Below are 23,949 nucleotides of genomic sequence, written 5' to 3'. Positions count from 1 at the left end.
CATCACAAGTGTCCTTCGGAGAAGAAGACACATTTGATGACAGACGTAGGAGATGATGGAGGCAAGAAGCTAGGATGACTTGAGAAGTAGTCACAGACCAGGCAGGTGGCTTCCGAAAGCTAACACAGCAGAGAGAGCGTCCAGTAAATCACAGCCCTGCCCACTGAGTCTACCCCAAGGGAACAGATTTCAGACTTCTGAGGCAGCAGAAGTCATAAAACGAGCTCGAGGTATTTTATTGTGGTGGTTAGAATGGGGATGTTTGAATGCTTGGTCCCCACTTAGTGGGACTGTTTGGGAAGGATTAGGAGGTGTGGCCATGTTGGAAGAGGTGTGTCTTGGCGGTAGGGGGTAGGATTAAGTTTCAAAAATCCATGCCAGGCCCAGTTTCTCCTCTCTCCCCCTTCTCCTCCCCTCTTTCTCTCCCTCCCTGCCATCTCTCTCCCCCTCCCTTCCTCCCTTTCCTCCTCTTCTTCTCCTCTCCCTCTCCCCCTCCCCCTCCCCCTATTTGTAAGCAGGGAGTATGCTGTTTCAATGTCCCCTAGGCACCAATGTTCCAACAAGGGGCTCAGAAGCAAGCAGAAGAATTCCTTCCCTCCCTCCTTTCACCCTCCCTCCCCTCTCTCCCTCCCTCCCCTCCCTCTTCCCCTCCCCCTCCCCCTCTCCCTCCCCCTCTCTCTCTCTCTCTCTCTCTCTCTCTCTCTCTTTCTCCCCCCCCCCCATGGGAGACAGCAGAGAACAACTCTAGGGAAGCAGCACTCCCACTCACAGCATGGTCAGCCTGGCCAGAGGACCACCCCTGCCTCTAAGGGGAGCTGGGAGTCTTTACAGCAAGGTGCCCAGTTAGAAATGTAAAGCAACAAGATAGAATGAGAGAGAGGTTGGGCATTGTGGTAGAGGCGTGTAAATCCAGTGCTCAGAGAACTGAAGCAGGAGGATCCTGAGCTCAAGAACAGCCTGGGTGGTACAGTGAGACCCTGACTCCATCATAAAAATAACAGGGGGCGGGAAACGGGAGCAGATATTGAGACAGCAAGTGGTCTGTGCCTGGGACAGGGTGTATGCATAATGATCAAAGTTAAAATCAGGGCAGCCCTGGCAGCCAAGCACAGCGCCCCAATAATGAATCCAGCTGATGAAACAAATTCAGGCCACGCCTTCACCTGTCTCCTGCCATGTCAAAGATTTATGTTTGCCTTGTTGTTGTTGTTGTTATTGTTGTTGTTGTTGTTGGTGGTGGTGGTGGTGGTGGTAGTAATCGGTGTGCAGGGGTGGCAGTGTAGTAGTAGAGCCTGCAATATACAAAAATGTTACAAGCTGGGCACAGTGGTCACACTTGTAATTTCAGCACAAAAGAAGCTGAGGCTGGAGGATTTCTGTAAGTTTGAGGCTTGCCTGGGCTACATAGTAAGTTTCAGGCCAGCTTGGACTTACAGCTTAAGATCCTGTCTTAACTAATGAAAAGAGAGAAAGGAAAAGGAGGAGGGAGGGAGGGAGGGAGGGAGGGAGGGAGGGAGGGGGGAAAGAAAGGGGAGGGAAAGAGAGAGAGGGGAGCGGGAGGGAGGGGAGGGAGGGAGGGAAAGAAGGGAGGGAGGGTGAGAGGGAGGGAAGGAGTTCTTCTGCTTGCTTCTGAGCCCCTTGTTGGAACATTGGTGCCCATGGGACATTGAAACAGCACACTGCTCTAAAGGGAAACAAAACTATTCTTTACAATTGACGTGGTAATTCTGGGGGAAATCCCAAGGCTGCTGGGTTTGTTTCTCTCCTGAGTTAAACTGAAAGGCCCAACCCTTGGTGAGGAAGATGGAGCCGGCTGAGTTCTCTGTGCGGTCGACTTCAGAGCCTCTCAGTGGATGAGAAGCCATCTTGAACAGCACCCGCAATTACCCACGCTGTCTAGGCCCACAGTGAAGGCTGGTTGCCATGGCGCCGCTTTTAATTGTTCCCGTGCTGACGCATCTTGTCACACTGTCACATGCTGCCCCGCTGCACGGGGACCACGTTTCTTTCTCTCATCCTGCCGTTTGCTGACTGACAGTTCAGCTCTGCACCTGGGCTCCATCGCGCAAGGAGCAAGTGCGCGTGGACGCCACACCCCGTGCCTCGCCCATCTGTAAGGCACTTGGGTTGGAACATCTGTACTGGGAGACCAGCGACCTAGATTTCTCCTCCCAGTTCTCTACTGCATGCCTTTTGCAGAGGCCTTAACCTTTCTGTGCCCTGGGCGCCTCATCTGCACCGTGAAAAACGACCACGGGCTGTCTCCACAGTCTCTCCCTGATGTAAACTCTGATCGGCATACCCTTTCCCAGGCGCAGAGGCTAGGCTGAGCGCCTACGTCCAAATGCTAGTGAGGCAATTCCTGTAAGCTCTTACACAGGCCTCCCAGACTGACTCTTCCTGAAACTCCCCCCTAGGCCCTCGGGGCTATAAGGGATTTGTTTTGAGTTAATTCCCTGGCAAGATGCCACTTGCCAAGTGATTCCCACTGATGTGCACAGGGACTGTGTGTTCTTCTCTGCTCGGGTCATTATTTGCTTTGAAAATGCTTTCTTCTCAAAGTCCCTGGTTAGTGCTTTGGCCTCGGAGTTAGCTCTCCACCTGCAGAAAGCACGTTCTAAATTTAGAGAACGGCCTACGTGGGAAGCTGGCCAGCAGACCTGATTTCCAGAGGCCTGTCTTAGGGGAGCGAGAGCCGGGAGAAGAGGGCTCTGATACCTGCCTAGCCAGCGTGCAGCTGGGCCCGCTGGCCAGAATACAGATGAGCTCATCTTTCCGTTTCTGCTTGCTTTGCCAGACCTCTGGTGTTCATGTGCTGGCTGCAGGAGCTGGGCTCCCACCTTCCAATTCTCCTTCCCAGCCTCAGTTATTTCTGGAAATCCCCAGTTGGGGCTTCACATACAGCTACACAGCCAAAAGGATGGCCAGGAAAGTCAGTTGATAAAGATAACAGGGTGTCTTTGCGGTTCAGGCTGGCCTTGAACTCACTAGGTAGACAAAGATAAACCTTGAACGGCTATTTTTGCCTGAACCTCCTGCCTGAGGATTACAGGCAGGTAGCGCCATGCCTTGTTGTATGCTGTTCTGAGACTGGAAGTCCTGGCTTTGTGCCTTGCTAGGCATGTACTCTACCACCTTAGTCACATCCTCAGCCTGTACTGCTTGGTTTTTGCTTTTTTGTTTTTGGGGGGTTTTGATACAAGGTCTTATGTAGCCCAGGCTAGCCTCAAACTCCTTCTCCTCCTGCCTCTGCATCTGGAGGGCTTGTGGCCATTCGGCTAATCATTCTGATAATATGGGCTGCACGTATCCGTTTTCCTCATAAGGAGCAAGGAAATCTCCGGCCAGACTTCAGGGATGGCAAAACACTGGCTGGCTCTTGAAGCCCGGATACTGGGACAAATGATGGTCTGAGGGAACGACAGGATGAAGCAGGCATCTGGTGCCTTGCTCCTGGGTAGCACAACTGTGCAAGCCAACCTCCAGTAGGCCTGCTGGCTCGAGTTGTTTAAGCTCCAACGCTTATTATTATGACAAAGACATAGTTGCATATCCTCTCAGAGTCAGGCCTGAGCACTGGGTGGCGAGCCCTCTCAAACTTAACTCTTCTGGAGAATGGACTTCCATTTAACTTACTAATTATTATGATTAAAGACCAGGTTCTGCGAAGTTAGCATTCTGTTATGTACGCCAATGATTCCCAATCAATAAAGATAACTCCAAAGACTACAGCTGGTTAGCTTCTAGGATAGTTACCAGGCTTCTAGCCTGGCTAACTTATTCCAGACCGCCTCCCCTATCTCTGAGACAGGCTCACGTAAGGAATGGCTTGGCATTTTAGGATCCCGTTAGGCATGGGCTGTGCACACGCCCCTCCTAGAACTGAGGAGCTAGGAACCTGTTAGTAACGGAAGCTCTCCTGTATGAGTCTCTAGGTCTCCTGCTTTAAACAATAGAGTTAGTCACTCCCTTTAATAACTCCTTGATAAGTCAGGCGGTGGTGGCGCATGCCTGTAATCCCAGCACTCTGGGAGGCAGAGGCAGGCAGATTTCTGGGTTCGAGGCCAGCCTGGTCTACAGAGTGAGTTCCAGGACAGCCAGGGCTACACAGAGAAACCCTGTCTTGAAAAAAAAAAACAAATCCAAAAAACAAACAAACAAACAAAAAAACTCCTTGATAATGATCCAGGATCTACAAAAATGGGTTGATCTGGCCTAGACTACTTTTGGTACATACATAATAATGCAGCCCTTATTCTTCAAACTGAACTTCTAGGCATATCCCCCGCCCCACCATCTTATGGCTATACATTATTGGATGTACATATGGTTAAAATCAGATGCATTATGGGAAGTATTTTAGTCACTGCTCTGTTGCTGTGGAAAGACACCATCACCATGGCAACTCTTTTTTTTTTTAAGATTTATTTATTATATGTAAGTACACTGTAGCTGTCTTCAGATGCTCCAGAAGAAGGCGTCAGATCGCATTACAGATGGTTGTGAGCCACCATGTGGTTGCTGGGATTTGAACTCAGGACCTTTGGAAGGGCAGTCAGTGCTCTTAACCACTGAGCCATCTCTCCAGCCTGACCATGGCAACTCTTTAAGAAAAAAAACATGTAGTTGGGGATGACTTACAGTTCCAGAAGTTTAGTCCGTCATCATCATGGCAGGGAACATGGCGGCCTGGAGGCAGACACGGCGCTGCAGAAGGAGCTAAGAGTTCTACATTCTGATCTACAGGCAGCAGGATCCAGGTTGGGGTTTTGAAACCTCAGAGTTCACCCCAGTGACACACTTCTCTAACAAAGCCATGCCTCCTAATCCTTCTCAGGTAGTGCCATCTCCTGATGGCTAAACATTCAAATATATAGCCTCTGGGGGCTCTTATTCAAGCCACCACAGGAAGAGCATGCGCAGGAGAGGAGGCGTTATATAACTAAATCTGCCAATCAAAATAATCACCCCCAACTATGTCCCTTCACAAACAATTTTGAACTTCATAAAAAGAAGCCCCAAATAGTAATTGGGACCCTTGGGTATCTTCATTCATGTGTCCTCTGGCAACCTCAGCACTGAATTTCTGATCTGTCATATTGCTATACTTTGAATAAAATCCTGTCACTACTTTGCCATGTGAGTGAACTTGTGAGTGAACTTTTATTTCACCCTTGAGGCCCAGGACCCAGGAACATCTGGCCCAGACCCTAATCACCAATAATCACTCTACAGAGACTTCTGTTCTTTGAAGTTTCATTTGACCAAGTTTATTGTCTTGATGGTTCCTTTTACTAAATTATTTAAATAAATTTGGGGGTAGATGTTTATCATACATTTCACAACAGCCACGTATTTTACTGTTGGAAAATGATCCCTTGGTGCTTATCCAACTAATAATACTTCTTGATCAACTATTACAGCTGCCTAAGTCCACCAAAGCTGCTATAACAAAATACCGTAGACGATGTCAGTTAAACAATAGAAAGGTTTTCACAGTTCTGGGGACTGAGAAACCCCAAACCAGGAAAACATCAGGAAGAGCCTGCTTATGGTTCAGAGACAGCCTCACAAACTAGAAGGGGCAGAGGAACTTTCTGGGTCTTCTCTTAGAAGGGCACTAGCCCTATTCATGAGGGCCACACTGTCATGGTCTAGTTCAAATCCCTCAGTTCTCAGCGTTGTCTGGTTGGGGTTTAGCATCTTAATGCCTCAGTGTGAGGCACAGACCTTCAGTCTGTAGCAACAGACAAGTCACTGTGTGTGGGCCCAGAAGCAACATGCAACACAGAACAAGACATCCAGGGCCTCTCTCCTCATGAAGGAAACAAAGACTGCAAGTTCACAGAGTATAAATGATGATTTGGACTGTGTTACTGTGACAGAGGTTGGGGGGGGGCGGGGGGAGCTCTCAGAGCAGATGACGTTAAGCTGAGGCAGCAGGTGGCAGAGACCATGGGATCCAAAAGAGGGAACAGTGATCCGAGGACCAGATGTCAGAGTTCACCAGAGTTCACCCAGGCAGGGTAAGGGTGAACTGAGCAAAAAAAAAAAAAAAAAAAAAAAAATGGCAGAAAAGCCTCAAGAGATAGAGAGCTTGAAATTGGATGTCAGCATTTCTCATCCCTTTAGAACCAAGGAATCAAGAAGAGGATGTTCACCTGCCAAACTCTGTGTGGTGCAATATCATGATTATTCTAATATGTCACATGAATGTTTTTTTATAAAGCTGTCTTAAAGTTCACATATTACATAGCATGGTACCGCTCTCAAAACAAAATGACAAAAAATGGGGAAGTAGAGGGCAGGGAGACAGCTCATGCTGAAGAGTTAGGTTCTCAGCACACACCTGGCCAGCTACAACCGCCTGGAACTCCAGCTCCAGGGGATCCAGTGATCAGCGCCCTCTGCTGGATTCCCCTGGCAACTGCGCGCACACACACACACACACACACACACACACACACACTCAGACAGACAGACAGATAGATAGATAGATAGATAGATAGATAGATAGATAGGTAGAAAGATAGGTGGGTGGGTGGGTGGATGGATGGGTAGATGGATGGATAGACAGACAGACAGACAGACAGACAGACAGACAGATAGATAATTTGGACAATTGAGGTGGCCTTGTACCCTGAGTTTAATCCCTGGAACCCATGTGACAGAAGAAAAGAACTGATTGTACATATACACCATATATGCTAGTAATTGTATACATATACCCCAGTGTGTGTGTGTGTGTGTGTGTGTGTGTAGATTATATGTAAATTTAAAAATAGTGGGGAGATGGCTCAGCGGTTAAGAGCACTGACTACTCTTCCAGAGGTCCTGAGTTCAAATCCCATCAACCGCATGGTGGCTCACGACCATCCGTAAAGAGATCTGATGCCCTCTTCCGGCATGTCAGGAGACAGCTATGGTGTACTTACATATAATAATAAATAAATTAAAAAAATAAAAAAAACTAAAAGGTTGACTTTTGTGAATAAACTAACCTCTGTTTATTCAGGCGTCTCCATTTCTCACTGTGCTATGTTCCCATCCCAGGACACAGGCCAACACCATCCCTGTGTCCCACCCCAGGACACAGGCCAACACCATCCCTGTGTCATTTGTGGTCTCTTTTCTTCTTCAGCTTTCCTGATTTTTCTTGGCTGTGACCCTTAAAGTTGGCATTTTGGACAATATCCTTTAAGTTAGTCCGATGATTAGAGATGAAGTTACAGATTTGGGAAAAGATAATAAGGGTTTCCTCCCTCCCTTCCCCTCCCCTCTCCTCCTCCTCATTCTCTCCCCCACCTCCTTCTGCCTCTTTCTATCCTTATCTTTAACAGAGATATAACTTAAGACCTTGGCTGAGAGTTGTCTCGTGATACTCGTGGGAGGAGGAATTTTGTGCTCTTCCAGAGAAAAGGGAAGACGCTGAACCTGAGAAGGGGAAGGGTGTGTGCTGTTCTGAAGAGAAAGGACCACGTGGCTGCGAACCAGTGACCCCCGAAAGCCTCTCTTCAGACTCTGACAGAGCTCAGATCAACTGGGAGATGCTTTCCTGCAAAATCAAGCGAGACACCGTGTCCTGCAAAGTCACGACAAGCTAAGAGTTTGCTGGATATCAGCTTTTTCTCACAGACAGTTTGAGTAGCATGAAGTCCTACTGTGTGGAGGGCTGTTTTTCCTCCTCAGTGGGTGAAGGCATGGTCATGCAAGATTAAATAGGAATTGATTCTAAGACAGACAGGAAGCAGAAAAAGGATTTTAGCTTCAGACTGGTATTCCTAGCTGAAGAAACAGCTTATTGAGGGACATGGACTGGGGGTGGTAGTCCTTGGGCTGAGGTAGAAGGACTTGAGCCCAGAAGGTTGAGGTTAGCCTAGGCAGTATAATAAGACTCTGTCTCTAAAGAGAAAAGTAGGAAGAGGCTGAGGGAAGGGAGAAATAGAAGGAGGGGAAGGACAGGCGAGGGAGGAGAAGGCAGGTAAGCAAGCCAGGCTTGGCTGAGACTCTTAATCCAGCACTCAGGAGCTAAGGCAGGAGAATTGCCTGAAGTTTAATGCCACCCCTAGGTTATATAACAGGGCCCTGTATCAAGAGAGAGAGAGAGAGAGAGAGAGAGAGAGAGAGAGAGAGAGTAAGCAAGCGGAAAGGAAGGAGGGAGGGAAGAGGGGAGGAAAGGGGAAGGAGGGAGGAGGGAGAGGCATTTGCCCGATGTGAGTGTGGGATTGCCTGGAGAGCAGGATTAACAGAATGGTAGGAGCCAAGGTTACGGTGGCACAGGGCCGGAGAATGAAGGGCTTCGCATTAACTGATGTGGACCAAGTGTGGGACTTTAGATCTCACAAATAGAGAGAAATCAGCAGCTGACTTAATTCATTCAAACCCCAACCACACCCCAAGTCACAGCTTTCAAGGAACTGACAGGCCAGTGAGTACCGTGGGATGCTGCATGGTCTTCATCAGCGCAAACAAAATTCCTCATCACTTGTTGGAAAGAGTAGCCTGGCTGCGGGGCGAGCCTGTCATCCCATCCGGCTGAAACAGGAGGATCAGAAGGAGTTTAAGGTCTGCCTGGAATACACACGAGACTCTGTTTCAAAATAAAAAAGTTTTAAAAAAAATAATAAAGTGCAGGAGGAGTGGACTGTAAAATACCCTCACCTTGCAAAACAAAGAAAATGGATCTGGGTGCTGGGGAGGCGGGGCTGCGTGTCACTGCCACTGTGCAGTGTGCAGTGTGTACAGTGCTGCTGCTGCTGCAAGGCGGACCTGTGTGGCCAGAGCCTTTCTCATCGTTCCAGCAGCGAAGTCACAACCCTCACTGCTGCCTTAGAACAGTGGTTCTCAACCTGGGGGTCTCGACCCCTCCAGAGTCCAGTGATCCTTTCACAGAGGTCACCCAAGACCATCAACAAACACAGTTATTTACATTCCAATTCACAACAGTAGCAAAATTACAGGTAGCAATGAAGATAATTTTAGGATGGAGGTCACCATAACATGCGGAGCTGTATTACAGGGTGAAAGCATCAGGGGGATTGAGAAACATTGATCTAGCGCTTCCGCCTCCTTTATAGTGGCTTTGCTACTCCCTGCTATTAGTTATTGATACTGGCTCCACCCTTCTGCCCACCAACGCTCTATTCGCTGTGTGTGTGTGTGTGTGTGTGTTGCAGATGTGAGCATATGTGAAGAACAAATTGGCCATGGAGAGGGCAGCACTGGGGTGACAGCCTTAATCATGTCTGTTGGCATCAGAAGCTGTTTACAATCTCTGAATAAGCGATGATGTCATCCCTAGGTGACAAGGACCCTCTTGCATCTGTTGCCATGGCAACCGCCACACACCTGTGCATCTCACCTATGCATGGTGGTGTGTGTGATTACATTACGGCTCAAATAAAAGGCAGAGACCTCCCTCCCCCCCAAACCCCTTCTTCCTCTTCTCTTCCCTGCTTTCCCCCTATAAACCTCTTCTTGTGGGACTGGAGTGGCCTGGTTTGATCTGTCCGGATACGAGCCACTTCCTAACACAACAATGTTCCCACCTTATTTTGGGGGAGAGGGCAGTGTTGTTTGATTAGCTAGTTAGTTGATTATCGTAGTTATTTCAAACAGTCTCAGAATGTAGCCTGGCTGGCCTCAAAGTTTCTATATAAGCTAGGATGGCCTCAAACTCACAGACATCCACCTGCCTCTGCCTTTCAAGAGCTGGCCTTAAAGGAGTGGACCACTATAGCTGGCTTCACTTTATATTTTAAGATGAGGCTCTGCTCTTCAGTTGCTACGATAAAACATTCTGACCAAAAGCAGCTTTTGAAGGAAAGGAAATGAAGACTCGGCTTGCCCTTCAGGTCACAGTCTATCAGTGAGGAGACTCAAGGGAGAAAGCTGGAGGGAGGAACAGAAGAGGGGACCATGGAGGAATGCTGCTACTGACTTGCTGAGCATGCTTCCTCACAAAACACAGGACCACCTGGCCAGGAATAACCCTGCCCTCAGGAGCCACCCACCCCCTTCAGCCAGCAATCCCGAAAATACCCAACAGACATCTCACAGGCCAATCTGATGATGGCGATCCTCCAACCTCAGATCACTCTGGGTTGTGTCAGTCCCAGCAGTAACGAAACGACTCTCCTTTTTTCTTTGTATGTTTGTTTGCAAGAGAGTCTGTTGTGGATAGCCTTGGGCTTGTATTTTGATGCTAATTCCACTCCTCAGAAGGGCTGCAGATGAGGACTTGCCTTGTGAACCTTCTCTTCACCTTGGTTCAAATAAAGGCTTGAGCCAATAAAGATTGGGCAGGAGGAAGGGGGAGGAGCTGAGAGTTTAGGGGAGGAGCCTCGGGAGATCAACAGGAAGGAGAGGAGCTAGAGAGGATCAATGGAGAGGCTGCAGAGAGAGAAGCTCGTGGCTGGAGAAACCGCATTATATGGGATAATATAGATGGGAATAGAGTAGTGTAGTGGGAGACCTGCCCAATCTAGGCTTGTAGCTTGTTTTGTTACTGATTGAGTTGAGGTTTCTTTTACAGGGAAATTGGGCTGGAAACAAAGTAGCAACAAGAGTCTTCAACATAGTATGTCCTCAAACTCAATATGTAAGTTAGGATAATATTAACGTCTGCTTTCCCTGCCTCTAATATACCTCTGGAATATTGGAATTACAGGCATTATGCAATACTACAGAATTGTGATGCAGAAATACAGAATTATGCGTTACTAGAGCTTGAATCCAGAGCTTTCTGCATGCTAGGCAGGTGCTCTACCCACTGAGCTACATCGACAGAATCTCCCTCTCATCCAACACAATCTGCTTCTCCTTTTGTGTGCCTCCAGTCACTTATGGGAACAGCCAACCATCACATCCCCCGAACCAGAAAATTTAGTCATTGTTAAAGAAGAACTTTTCTGCTTCCCACGTCTGATCTACTGTCAAAACAGAATCCATCTTAAACTGCGTTTTCTCTTCCTCGCCCAGAAATACTCCACACTCCCACTGCCTTTCACCTCTGCCTTTTCATCTTTCAGTGGCTACCTTTCCTTGGAAGGCCCTGCCATTCTCTGGGGTTATTTATAATGGTAACTTCTCCACTGAACAGCAGGAATTAGGTACCTGGGGATGCTAGCTGCTCTTTGCCCATGTATGAAAAACAGTTTATCACTCACAAGAAGGAAACAATATTCTGATCACTCTCTGGCACAAGAAAAGTCTGGCTTTAGAATTTAGTATATTTAGTCCCATATAAAACTAAGGGTGCTTGTCGCTGAGTCTTCTTTGTCTCTGCTTGATCTCCTCCAGGAAGAACCTCCAGCTAAAAGAGAGTGGGTGTGGCTGCATCCTCCTGCTCCTCCATCGCCCTGTCTCTACCAGGTCCTACTTTCTGTGATTCTTGACCACTCCAGATATCTATTAAACAATTTAAGATGGCAGGTCCCTCTTGGCTACTTGGTGCTGATCAGGCACTTCCATGACTGCTCTTCATCCCACAGAGGAGATGGGCGTGGCTTCTGGTTCTTCTGGCCACTACACCCTTATTCACCCTAGAGTGGGAACCCTAGAGTAGGAGGGCCATTTCCAACACTCTTTCTGATGGATCTCATCAACCCCACAGGTAATCTGCCTGGGGAGGATCTCCCTACGAATCAAGACTCCGTTTACACTTGATCTCAGGAAACAAGCACATTAGTGTAGATATGAGCAAGGCAGATCCCAACCTTTTAAAAAAAATACAATTCTGATTAGATACACTCAAATGTCACCTAATGATAGTGTTCTGGAAAATGTTCTGGCAGACACATTCATCACTGTTTGAATATCAGAACACATATACACAAACCAGAATGGAAATACTATCATTAAGTAATATAATCTTTTAAAATTGTATTCGTGAGTGCCTGTGTGTGTGTGTGTGTATGTGTGTGTGTGTGTCCTTCCACTATATGGGTTCCCAGGATCAAATTCAGCTTGCCGGTTTTATGAGGCAAGCTCCTTCCTTTACCAGCTGAGTCATGTTCCCAGCCCTAGGTTATGTAATCTTAAGGGACCACTGTTAGAACATATGACCCATGATTACTTGAAACCCTATGCAACACATGACACATAACGCATGCGTCAAAAAGTTCACCTTTTAATACAAACATATCAGGGAACTGCAGAGATAGCTCATTGATTAAAAGCTCTGACAGCTCTTCCAGAGGACCCAAGTTTGATTCCCAGCACCCACATGGCAGCTCACAGCCATCTGTAACTTCCATTCTAGGGCATCTGACTCCCTCTTCTGGCCTCTGTATGCACACGGTGCACAGACATGCATTCAGACAAACACTCATGCACATAAAATACAAATAAGTAAAGTCTCAAAAAACTATTTTAAGTATACATGTCAGTGGACTTTAGCATATTCATTCACACTTGTACAATCATCCCCTCTCTAAACATGCTCTTCATCCCCAGAAGAAACTATGTATCTGTTAGCAATCAGTCATTATCCCTTCTCTACCATCCCCCTGCCTCTGGAAAATACTAACCTGCTTTCCACTCCCAAGATGTTTTAATCCTGAAGAGTTATACAAACGAAGCCCAACAATCGGTAAAAGGTTGAGTCTTTCTCTTTCTGTGTCCCATGTCCCCTCAGTGACAGGACCTCCATGTAGTACTGAGCAGGTAAGGTAGTTTTATACCTAGTTTCTTCCAGTTCACACAATGTTTTCTGGGTTTGTCCTCACTGTGCTGCAGTGAGGACACGGTATTACCTCGGTGTTGTAAGAATATTATATTCTTCTTATAATAACTGAGAATTATATTTTCTCAGTGCTGTTTGGATACATTGCATTTTGTTTACCCATCAGCCTCTGGGCAGAACCGACTGCATTCATGTTTCAGCTATTCTCAGAAATGCTGCCAGGAACACTCACGGGTGAGTCTTTGTTCAGACATGTGTTTTCAGTTCTGCTGGGTATATACCTAGGAATCACATGGTGGTGACTCTGTTAAGCTTTCTAGAGGAACTGCCATTCCATGTTTGCAAGTGCCTGCATCATTTACATGTATGTCTCCTTCAACAACATGGGAGGATTTTACTTTTCCACATCCAGGCCACCTTTAATCATGAACTATCATTTTTATATTTTTAAATCCTTCCGGGCACAGAATAGTGTCCTATTGTGAGGATAGTTCCCTGGTTGATAATGATGCTAAGCGGTTTTCCAGGTACTTACTATCTAGCTGTGTAGTTTCTCTAGAGAAATTGTATTCAATTCTTCACCTTCGTTTTCTTTTGAGACAGAGTCTTCTGGTGGCTTCACATCTTAGCATCTAAGTGCTAAGGAGCCCAGGTGACCAGTGCCACCGAGGTCAGACAGCCAGTGGGGTGTGCCCATAGCTGAGGCCGTTGATTCCAACTCTGTGCGGATGACAGAGTCTATTATATACAGAGTCAGGTTAAACTCTGCTTTTCACCAGGCAGCCATTAGACACACCCCAGCCATTCTAGAGATCTTCTGGTGTCGCAGATCTAGTATTCTTGCTTCCTGAAAGGTATATGTCTCTTCCTGTTCCTACTTTCCAATACACAGTTAGCAGAGTAAATGGTGCCTATATTTCTGAAAGCCAAAAATGAGGTTTCAGAACATATCAGTGTGTGCACCATATAGGAGGTCTTGGCTGCATGAATTTGGTGTCCTTCCGATCTCAGGTCTGTGAACTGAAGGGCTGTGACTACCATGGTGTCACAAATCAGGCCTCTACTCAACAGTCCTGAAGTTTGGCTAGCTTTAGTTAGTCTTTCTGTGATGGGTCTGGTTGCTTATTTTGATTTCCCCAGCCAGTGTGAACATGGCTATGCGGGCAGAACTCCCGTCCCCATGACCACAGTTTCCCTACTCTTTGGTCTCAGAACCTATTGTTGTTCAAAGACAGTGGGCTTGTGTGTGTGTGTGTGTGTGTGTGTGTGTGAATTAAGCTTGCTGATACTATATTCAAACTTAACACTGAACCGCTTTACAAATGTTTCTTAATGCTTTCTAAAAGAATTGAAAGAGCTGCGACCCCTTACATACCAACATAGATGGCATTTTAGTGAAAATACTTTTTCAAAACAAAACATAAGAGTGACATTGTTTTCTATCTGTCTTAGTCAGGGTTTCTCTTCCTGCACAAACATCATGACCAAGAAGCAAGTTGGGGAGGAAAGGGTTTATTCAGCTTACAGTTCCAAATTGCTGTTTATCACCAAAGGAGGTCAGGATTGGAGCAGGAGCTGATGCAGAGGCCATGGAGGGATGTTTCTTACTAGCTTGCTTTTACTGGTTTGCTAAGCCTGCTCTCTTATAGAACCCAAAATTATGATCCCAGGGATGGTAACACCCACAAGGGGCCCTCCCCCCTTGATCACTAATTGAGAAAATGCCCCACAGCTGGATCTAATGGAGGCACTTCCCCAAATGAAACTCCTTTCTCTGTGATAACTAGAGCCTGTGTCAAGTTGACACACAAAACCAGCCAGTACACTATCTTAGTGAATCTTCTAAAGATTGGATGATGAGAAAAATGGATTCTCACATCAGCTCTTCACTGGGTCTGTTTCGTTTGTTGTTTTGTTTGAATTAGGTGAGGAAAATCTAACTTCCCACAAATATACAATTGGGAAGGAAAAAAAAACATATTCAAGTTTTTTGTTTTTGTTTATTTATTTTTTTAGAGAGCTGGATAATCTATGGCACTAAAACTAGAAAGAACCTTTTCCCTGCAGCTCTGCTGAAATGAAAACTCTAGTATTCTTTTAAAGACTTCAGTTTTAATTATATGTATGTATGTATGTATACCCCGGGATGTGTGTCTGTGCACGTGAGCGCAGTACTTACAAAGGCCAGAAGAGGGCAGAAGAAGGCATAGGATACCCTGGATCCGGGGTTGCAGGCAGTTGTGAGCTGCCCTGCATGGGTGTTGGGAACTGAACCTGGATTTTCTGCAAGAACAGGGCATGCTCTTAATCACTGAGCCAACTCTTAGGCCTGAGGTCAAGCATTTTGATGGACATTTTGTTACATTAGGAGTCCACTGCATTTTGTGCTTTGTGTGTTTTCTTATTTAAGACCCTGTGTGTGCCTCCTCCTCTCCTGCATCTCCCGGCTCCTCACCCCACCTAAGCCCTTCCCATCTGAGTATTGGACTCTCATTGTCATTCTGTTTATATTCCTCCACCTTCCCCATCCCTCCCTAAACCCTCTTCCTTCCCTCTGCCCTGGCCTCTGTCTGGAATCTTGGCATCTACAGTTCCTCACACCCGCATCTATGCTCCTTCTTGAGGCAGAAAATCTCAGATTAAACTTCAGATTTTTTAAAAAAAATCTTCATACAATAGAGTTTGATCTTTTCCCCCATCTTCTCCCAGAAACTCCTCAGCTCCCTACCCACCTAAATTCATTCTCTCTCTCAAAAAGAAGAAGAAGAAGAAGAAGAAGAAGAAGAAGAAGAAGAAGAAGAAGAAGAAGAAGAAGAAGAAGAAGAGGAGGAGGAAGAAAACTAAATGTCAAAAAGACAAAACATCAACAACAATAAAAAACAAAGCAAAACATAGCAATAAAGCGACTCCTAATACCACACCGCTTCTTTCAGAGAAGCTTCTTCTTGCAGAAGATGGTAATTAATACAGATCTGCACTGCACCCATCAGAAAGGAAGAGACTTTAGAGAACCCAGCCCTAATGGGACACCATCATCAAACACCCCCACTCAGGGGTCAGGGGTCAATGCAGAAGAAGAGGCGAGGTGGAAATCTTGTAAGAGCCAGACATGGTAGGGCCTGCGAGGGAGCAAGAGTCTTGCAGGCACAATATGACTGACGCACGGATGAACTCACAGAGAGCGTGCACACAGTCTGCACAAGCTCAAGGCAGACAGGATCCCAACAGTCCAGAGAAGAGGAAGTGGGCACAAAGTTCCACCCAGAATCAAGAAGCTCATTCAGAGACTTTAAGGGTTGAAGTGTTCAAAGCTTTTCTCCTTTCCTTTTTTTTATTTGCAGTAGAAGATAAAGCAGGGTCTCCTGGAACCTACCCTCATCTTACCCTCCATGGGATGGAGCCTTGAGCTCCCCGATCCTCCTGCCTCAGACTCCTGTGTACTGAGATCACAGTGTGTGTCACCCAGCTCAGCTGGGATATTCAGATTTTTGTGTTGATCTAATGGAGAGCCTTTATTTTGCTTCCCATTGTAAGAGAATCTGGCTCCTCCCGACATGTTTCATGTCTTGGCTCAGCTGAACCCACATTGGCACGGGGTCAGCATTCCAAACTCTAACACATCCCGAGAGACATCAAACTATCACTCCATTGGGCTGGTGCCCAGGCCATTTATGTTGGATAAATCATTCTTCAGGTCAGAGAAACCCCCAGAAGATTCGGGTCCATGAGTTGTGAGCACGCTACGCCCTTTCCTTGGCCATCAGCTCTGGACCAAATGTCGCCTCCTCCAAAAACTTTTCCTTAACTTCACCACAGGGAGAATTAATAGTTTTCTCTTTCTCTGGTCCAACACAGTTATTTATAAATGCAATAAACCTTTGGCATTCATAATTCAACACTCCTCGTTTAGACAACTTAAAATCACTCAAGCAACTCTAGTTCCAGGAAGCGCTCATGAACCCCAGAGGCCACCAAGGAGCCGTCCAATGTGATAGCCTTAGGGTCTCATTATTAGAAGCTCTCCCTTGGGCTCTCCTCCAACCCAAGCAGCCTCGAGGTGGAGCAGCCTCGAACCCTCAGCAGGACAAGTTCTTATAGGAAATGGGAGCAAGTGGGGGAGGGGGCTGTCTGGTCTGTGGAGCATCGAATAGAAGGACTCTAAGCAGACAGGTGGATGCTCTGAAGGAAGACAGGGCATACAATCACTAACATCTGAACGTGCATCTGAAACAATTAGAGTAATCTTTGATTGACTGTTGCTAGGAAGTAGCTAGGGAGTAACTCTGGGATTTGGGCCAAGGACTACAAGCAGTGGGGTCCTTCCTGGTTCTTGGGTACAGCTTGGGTTCTGCTGCAGGTCAGTACTCTTTTTTTTTTCCTTTAAGATAGAGACGGGTTCCAAGATGGAGTAGGTTTGGCCTTTCACAAGTCTACAAGGTGCCATCATTTGACGAAAGCGAAAGTGAGAACTGTTCTTTGAAAAGGTAGGAGAAGAAAATGAGTCACTTCCCACACTGGAAGCCTCTCATTCCTCCTGCCACACGGTGCAGATCGCATCCCTTCTGACTAGGTTCAGCTCTAATGACAATAGGTATTTGGGGGACAGGACAGGTAGCTCCGTGGTAGATTGTTTGCCTAGCATGTGTGAGGCCCTGGGCTGAGTCCCCAGAATGGGAATGGGGTGGTCTTCGTGTGAAGTGTTTTCATGTGAAGATATTTATATAACAAACAAACAAAAAAACCCCTCATAGCCTGAATAAGGTCCTAAATCAACCTCCAACAGTTAGCACTAGGGGGGATAAAGAATCTGAAGATGTTGGCTTTAAGGTTTGCATAACTCTTCAACAATGTCAGGAAATGGAATCAGTGCCTTGAGCAGACGACTATGTCAAAAACAGACGCACACATATTGATGCCGTTCCCTGTCGGGATCTATTGAATAACAATACTCTCACAGGCTACATCAGTTTCTTGGCAGCAACTTGCAAAGTAATCCCAACTTTCTTGATATCTGGCCAAGCCAAACACATGTTCTTTAAGTCCAACTTTAACTGTTAATAGTAACTTTTAGATCACTCGTTACACATCATGCAATAATATGTGCATGTTTATCCATCAAATTTATAGGTAGGTAGGCAGGTAGGTAGGTGTGTGTGTGTGTGTGTGTGTGTGTGTGTGTTTAAAGAATTTCCATAGGGAGTGAAAGAGTTCATTAAAACAGTGTTTCTCAACCTGTGAGTCAAGACCCATTTGGAAGTCAAACAACCCTTTCACCGTGGTCACACATATCTGATAATCTTTACCTATCAGATATTTACATTTCTATTCCTCACAGTAGCAAGATTACAGCTATGAAGTAGAAATAAAAATAACTTTTTGGTTGGAGGTTACCACACCATGAGGTTCAGAAACCCTGAGCCAGAGCCTGCGAGGTGGGAGTTGGGGAGCACTAAAGAGTCTCTGTTCAGGGGGTCAGATAACTAGCCTCACTGGAGGTCTGCTGTGCAGTCAGCGCTGAGAGGAGCTCGGACAGAGCTGCCAAAGCATCCTGCCAGAGTGTGGAAGCAGCAAAACCGAAGGCAAGATGGGGTCAGAGAAGCCAACAGGCTGGCGGCAGATCCCGATGTCCAAATGGGCAGACAGACAGCTAGCAGTCTCAGCAGTGGGGACTGAGCCGAGCTAAGCCCCTGAGACTGTGGGGAGGTCTCTGCCTATCCTGCCATCAAAGTGCTAAGTGTCTGCTTCTCTACTGCTTCCGGGTGAGGGAGTCCGGCCTGTTCCTCGGGCTGGTGTGTCCAGGAAGTTATTGAACCAGGTATGATTCCCAGGGGCTCCTTTAGTCCCAGTGCACCTTGAAAACCTTATAGGGTGCCGGCCTTTCTGTTTTAACCATTGTACCAAGCAGACGCCATTGTTTATGTGCCAGCCAAGGGCAGAGTTGGCTTCTGCATTCGTATCCAAATAGAGTCAAGTTCTTCTTGTAAAATGGAGTCTCTCCCAGCAAAGTATAGCCTGGGAAGGTTTGTTGTTTTGTTGTTGTTGTTGTTTTGTTTTGTTTTTTTAAGATTTATGTATTTATTTATGTCTTTATTATATACACAGTGTTCTGCCTGCACATATGTCTGCAAGCCACAAGAGGCACCAGATCTCATTACAGATCTCATTACAGATGGTTGGGAGCCTCCATGCGATTGCTGGGAATTGAACTCAGGACCTCTGGAAGAGCAGTCAGTGCTCTCAATCTCTGAACCATCCCTTCAGCCCTGACCTGGAGAAACTTAGGGCAGGACAAAGCCTGATGCCAACAGTCAGGGCGATTGTAGGATTCTTGGCGAGTCCACAGGGCACATGTTGTGCCAAGAGGCCAGCTCTAGACAGCAGCTCCTCACCTAACTCCATGCCAGAGGGCTTCAACCGGAAAGCCTGCCTTCCCATCCCAAATTTTAGCATTTTACTGAGTTCCTGGAACTCTCTAGTGCCTTTTGCTTTCTTTTTATCACCCAGTCCTTGGACGTGTTCTTTCACTAAACCACATACTCATCCATCTGAGTTGGAGGAGGAGGAGCTCCCAGTCCTCTCTGAGGCCAACTGAAAACCCAGAGGTACATCATATAACCTACACATACCCTCCAGTCTACTCGAAGTTATCTCTAGATAATTAAAATTTCTGATACGATGTAAATGTTATGTAAATGGTTAATCTATTGTGTTCTTAAGGAAATAACAACAATAACAACAAGGAAATCAGAGCTGAACATGTTGAATACAGGTGCTACTTTTATAGGCCAATTCCTTTTAAGCCATGGCTAATTACATCCATGGTTGATGGTGATGAGGTCTAGCATAGGAATAACTTAGCAACCTAAGGCACCTCTTGGCTTGGGCAGTAAACATACCCTTATAACTGAAAGTGCATCTAGCAACTGTTGACAACCTGGATTTGCCTCCAGGTGGCAACCTACACCAATATGTCTGCTTTAAACAATAAAAGTAAATCACTCCCCTTAACCACCTCGTCAGAATGCCCCATGCCCATCCCATCCCAGCATGGATGTATCAGGGCCTGGGAAACAGCAATCCACCTAGCACTGGTTTGGGGTACACAAGCAGTTAGGACAAATCGTGACCTTTGGATGAACTTTTAGGAAGACTTCCTTATTTACCAACTTATGCCTATACATCACTGGGCACACACATGATTAAAATCAGATGTTTCATGGGAGAGAGCTTTGCAAAGAGCAAAGGCTTACATAATCCAAGCCTGTCAAAGAACCACCAGGGACACGCCCTTCAGTAACGAAAGTCCACTCCCTCCTAGACCCTGGAAAGGAAGGTGCCAGAAGATAATCTGGGGCTCTTGTGTATTTTATCTACTTATCTATGTCTGTCTGTCTGTCTGTCTGTTGAGGGTGGGGCATCAATTCTCTTCGTCTGCCATATAGGTTCTGGGGGCTCAAGCCAGATTGTCAGGCTCAATCACAAGTGCCTCTACTTACTGATTCTGAGACATCTTGCTTTAATAATAAAAGGGGGTGTGTGTGTGTGTGTGTGTGTGTGTGAGAGAGAGAGAGAGAGAGAGAGAGAGAGAGAGCTCTCCCACCCCCAACCCTCTGGAACTGGGACTTACATTATGGCCGTGGGTAAGAGTCTGTGCTTCCTGCCTGCAGAGACACATTACTTTCTTTTCTTGTTTTGGAAAATGAAACCCAGCTCTGCAGTATGTGGGTGTCTTTAATAAACAAAATGAAATGTTACTCAGGGGTGCAAAGCATGGCACACAGGCTGAGCTATCTGGATGTTTCCTCCTAGGCAGCCATCTCCCCTGATAGCAGCAAGATGGGGTGGCGGGTGGGCGTCTGTTCTCTCTCTGTGTGATTCTGGTGAGAGGGGTCCCCGCCCTAGCAGATAGAAGCACTCCTCCTCTTCCAAGTTGGGTGTCCTTGCCAACTGAAACAATCACTTACACGCTTACACCAGAAGGTCCCTGCGCCTTACATCAGCCGGAGGCCTTTTCTTACACTGTGGTGAAAGAAAGGTTTACTTTGCTGTGGTGGGTACCAGACACCCGGTGATGTTAGCAAGCATTGTCTCTGGCTTGGCTTTGTGAAATCTTGCCTGAGAGCCAGGCCAGAGAAGAGAAGAGGCCCCACTGATGAAGGAAGCGAAGGATCCTGAGGACACTGATTGTCTGGATTCAGTGCTACCCCATGCATGGCGTCAGTCCTGTGTGCGAACTCCTGCCCCCACGCCTTTGCTTCTAACCACTCTGCAATTACACTTCTATCCCTGGCTGTCCCAAGTGCCCCGCACAATAAAGGTGGCTTCAGACAACCCAAGAGGTTTGTCCAGAGCCTCTCAGCTGGACAGAAGAAATAAGAGCTGCTGTTAGCTGCCTTGCTCCAGCAGGCAGCCCGTAGGCTCCCTTCCAGATCACGTTCGACTCACGTGTACCACCACCTCTGAGGGAGAGCTCCAGCCAGGAGCTGGCAGCAAGAACTCAGTCAGCACTCAGCTTAATAATCACCATGTTCAGTTCTGGGCTATTGTAGAGCCGTGTTCTCCGAGGACAGCCGAAACAAAAACTGAATGCCCAGGAAGGTTCGGCTGCATTCAAGAAGCCAGGGCCTCCACTTGTCCTGGATGCAAAAGGGATGATTGTTCTCAGACTCCCTGGAAGAGACAACTCTTGGCTCCTGTGCTCGCAGGAGCCACTGTGCAAATGTTCCCTGAACGGAAAGCAGCAGGAAGCAGCTGTTAAGGGAAAGGACAATTAGAAAGGAGAGGCCACTTTAATATTTTTATCCTCTGGCCATCGTGGGCTGCTGGATTGCTTCTGTGGTGCTGGGGTCGGAAACTGGACTGAAAGGCAAAAATTCATGCCCTCAGGAAGCGTGGCTCTGGGTTAAAGTGGGCAAGAAAACCAGAGGGTTAATAGTGCAAGCAGTGTACGCATGCGGAGATACAGTAATACAAGAATGTCGTCCCCACACTAGGGCTGGGGGGATGGCTCAGTGGTTAAGACCACCGACTGCTCTTCCAGAGATCCTGAGTTCAATCTCCAGCAACTACATGGTGGCTCAGAACTGTCTGTAATGGGATCCGATGCCCTCTTCTGGTGTGTCTGAAGACAGCTACAGTATACTCATATACATGAAATAAATAAATAAGTCTTTGGGAGAAAAAAAAAAAGAATGTGGACCACCAACAGCATGTTTTCTTCCTTAGCTTCTAGGATGCCATTCATTCCAAGAGGCCGGGTGCCCAGGTAGGATCAGGATGAACTGTGATTTTAAGCCAGTGATTCACAACCCAGCATTCTGAATTCCATCTCAGAGGTTTTCATTCAGTAACTCCAGGAGAGGCTTATGACGCTGCATTTCTAGTAAGTTCAGAGCGATGCGGACATCGCTGGCCTGAGGATGCTCAGGGAAGCAGTATCATCCAACTGAGATGATCTGGACCAAGTGTCTGCAGGTCCTTAACATCAAAATCAAAGGCTTGAAGAATCTCACACAGATGGCAAAGTATACAGGTCAAATGGACTGCCAAAGAGAGCAGAGGGTTCCCTGAGGTGAATCCTCAAAGGAGCTGGCGACAGGACTCAGTAGGCTAAAAAAAAAAATAAAAATACTTGCTGCACAGGCCTGACAACATGAGTTTGAACCTTAGACCCCACCGAAGAAAGTGGTGTGTGTGTGTGTGTGTGTGTGTGTGTGTGTGTGTGTAATTCAGTCTCTACCACCATCTGCCTCAACAATCAGCTCCATAGCACTGCCTCTGTCCTGGCCCAGCCCACCACCCCCATCCCCCCTCCCACTCTCACCCCCCACCCTCCATCCCCCCTCCCACCCCCAATTCCCACCACTTCTTGTTTTACTGTCTTTTGTAATCTTCACTTAGCATCTGATATTTTATTTGTGATAGAAAAGATTTTCTTCTCTCTCTTTCTCTCTCTCTGTCTCTCTCTCTGTCTCTCTCTGTCCCCCCTCTCTCTCTGTCCCCCTCTCTCTCTGTCTCTCTCCCCCCTCTCTCTCTATGTCTCTCTCTGTGTCTGTCTCTGTCTTGCTCTCCCTCTCCCTCTCTCCCCCTCCCTCCCTACTTCCTCCCAGGGTTAAATCCAAAATGGATCCAAAGAACACAGAGGCAGGCAAGCTTCTTAATAAAGTATCCTGATGACTTTTTAAGCTGAGATATGTCACAGATTTGGATCCCTACCTCTGTCACTCCCCCAGGGCAATCCTGTTCTTTCAAGCACTTTCCTGGCTCCAAGCCCTGGGTCCATCCAGGAAAACCTGGGTTGAAGCTGCAAATTCAGGCTGAGAGAGGGGCGGAGTGTTGAGGGAAGGAAAACCTGCTGCAGCAAGGCTGAGGGGTAGATGCAGGGAAGCCCTTCCCCTGCTGTCTTTAGGGAGCTCCTTCCACCATCTTCAAGTGAGTATGAAACATACTGTAGAAGGAGATAGAATCTTTACATCAAAGCCAAGAGTGTCGTCTGTCACCAACTTGACTTTTACTGCAAGTTTGAGAACTAAAAGAGTGATTGGAAGCAGTTAGGAAAGGGAGAGAGGCCTGGCACGGGACTAAGCAGTTACAACCCTTAGTGTGGCGAACACTGGGAGGCTGGGGTAGCAAGCAAAGGAAGAAACATCAATCTGTCTTAAATGCTTCAGAACTGAACTCCTGCACACAAAGGGAGGAAACCCGGAAGAAAGACCTTAAAGCAGAGAAGAAAAAAGCCCAAGTCTCCAGCTCCCCTGAGGACCCTCTGAGGAAGGCCGCCCAGACCCTGTGTCTGCACTTCATCAGAAAGCCATTTGCAGGCTGGATCAGACAGCTATTTCCTTTCCAACATAGGGGGTGGGGTTGGGGATGGGAGGGAATGCAGAGGCATTTATTTTTAAAGGCATGCAACTGGTGGGTTGTAAATCTACATAAAGAATCTTTCGCTGGTTTCAAGATCTCTGTTGTACTTATTTTTCAAGCAAATATATGTTGTCCCTTCTGAGGAACTTGTGACTGTCTCCTTCACAGGGCATAATATATGCACCCTTCCCAAGGAACCTAAGATGTTAGGGAGAGCTGTCTCTGTCTGTCTGCACCCCTCTGCCTCTCTCTCCTCTCTCCCTCCCTCCCCTCCCTCTTCCTTCCCTTCCCCCTCCCCTCCCTCTCCCCTCCCTCTCCCTCTCTGCTTCCCTCTTGCTTTTTGTGTGTGCAAGTGTATAGATGTGCTTACGTTGGGTTTTCAGGCACGGTATCACTATGCA

The 23,949-nt window shown here is 47.0% G+C and overlaps 1 pseudogene; it reads left to right on the top strand.

The window, feature by feature from the left end:
• The first annotated feature begins 3,426 nt into the window (after positions 1 to 3,426).
• LOC127667116 (non-histone chromosomal protein HMG-17-like) overlaps positions 3,427 to 23,949 on the top strand; it is a 38,217-nt pseudogene continuing 17,694 nt past the window's right edge.

This window comes from Apodemus sylvaticus, chromosome 16 (genome assembly GCF_947179515.1).
Source record: "Apodemus sylvaticus chromosome 16, mApoSyl1.1, whole genome shotgun sequence".
NCBI classification, from domain to species: domain Eukaryota; kingdom Metazoa; phylum Chordata; class Mammalia; order Rodentia; family Muridae; genus Apodemus; species Apodemus sylvaticus.
This window is presented reverse-complemented; position numbering and strand designations above follow the sequence as displayed.